This window comes from Panthera tigris, chromosome A1, assembly GCF_018350195.1.
Source record: "Panthera tigris isolate Pti1 chromosome A1, P.tigris_Pti1_mat1.1, whole genome shotgun sequence".
Lineage (NCBI taxonomy): Eukaryota > Metazoa > Chordata > Mammalia > Carnivora > Felidae > Panthera > Panthera tigris.
In genome coordinates, this window is record NC_056660.1 from 129060894 (window position 1) to 129062785 (window position 1892).

Below are 1892 nucleotides of genomic sequence, written 5' to 3' on the forward strand. Positions count from 1 at the left end.
TGATTTATTCAGAGAGCTGTGGATGCAGCAAAGACCAGCAACATGCACTTCATGCTGCCCAGCACTGACTTTCCATCCACACCAGAGGACCAACCTCAGCCCTTAATATCACCAGGCACCATTCCCTCTCACTGAGCTGCCTCCTTGGGTTTAGGGCTAATGGGGTCTAGTAAGAGTTAGTAATCCTGCTCTCTGAATCTTCAGTTCAAGATAAAAGCCACGTACGCTGTGATTGTGCACAAAGGTGCTCAGCTTCAGTGAAGGCTTTCCTGCCACAAAACAACTTCCCTTGTGGAATTAGAAGGCCATCTGTGTCCTGTGTGAGAGATGGTAACCTACTCACTCACTGTGTAATGATCAATTCTCTGTAGTTTTCCTTAGTCTTCCTGTCAGGAGGACTGTCAGAAAAATGCAGAAAATTGAAGGTAGCCCTTATATACCTTAGATTATTTCTTCTTTTATTAGTTCCAAAACCTACTGGTTTTGTTATTTCTTTTTCCTTTGTTGAAAAACAAAAACCAAACCAAACCAAACAAAAACAATCCTCCCTTCATTTGTGTATACTTTTAACCAAAAGATCCAATAGCTTATTTTTCTCCTCTCAGAAATGCATCGTGGGTGTGAGTAAATCTGAGCTCGGATCTGACCTTTATCTTTACAATATAACATGAGCACAATAATAATTTACACGGCTCAGTCCTAAGTGTGACATTTCAATGAGCCTGGTAAATATCATTACCTGAAGCCAGCAGCCCACCAGGATACAGACTGAAAGGCAGGTGGGTGAGGGCATTTTCCAGAGAGGAATCCTTAATATGGTGGTGGATATGGTCCTGAAGTCAGCAAAGGTTTCACTCCTCAGAGCTATGTTGGGTTAACGTTGACAACAAGGTAAAAACAAAACCAAAGGGGGAAAAGGAGGCTTTCATTTACCTGGACAACAAAAAAACTCTAGCCCTCGCATTGCAGGTTGATGGACTGCTGAACATCCAGATGCGTGGATAATGGCTCAAGGTCTTCCTTTTTCTCTCTGTGCTTGCAGACAGAGGTCAAGGAGGCCACACATGCTATGAAAGGAGCAGAATCCCCCAGGAGTTGGGCTTAGGAAAGAGAGAAATTGGGGAGGAAGAGACAAGGAAGTGGACTGATAGTTCTGCCTGTCTTCAAAGCTTAACCAACCTGTTGGTGGAAGGTGTTTGGCACCCAATCTCACGCTGCTGTGGGAAGGCAAAGCTATCAAATGTCCTTTCTTCCTACCTCCCCAGATTCCCAAGGCTACTTACGTCTGATTTTTCTAGACAACCTATCTCATCACATGGCCCCAGGGTTTCATGAGCCGCTTAATGGGCAGGTCACTCAGGGTGTGTTCTACCCCTTCTCTGAAAATCAAAGCCTCTAGACTTGCGACAGACAAGTGTGCCCTTCAGCCTGGCTGGCGCCCGTCAGATTCTTTTTCAAGCGGAAGGAAGTGTGGACACGTTTCAGCTAGCGGAGAATAGTTAACGATGCCATAATGTATATGCTTCTCCCCATGTTTGCCTATTTGCATCCAATTGCAAGAGGCACGTCGTCACTCCACACTTCCCATCTCTTGTCAGTTTATCCTGTCCCCAGTGTAGAATGGCATTTCTCCCTGTATCACATCACAGTGATGTACAGAAAGCAATTTCTCAAAAAAATTAAAAACAAATGCTAAAAACAACCGACAATATGTTCTGCTAGAATTCTGTGCTTTAATAGGGAAATCATTCTCCCAGGGACAAAGGCCATCTTCATGTTGTATAGAAACCCCCTTGGTGCAGAGGTTTCTCCTCTAATCCAGCCCTGCCCCCTACTAGGGCTTTGGTAGGCTTCAGCAATATCTTGACAAAGCTCTCCTTGGTATGGGAAAG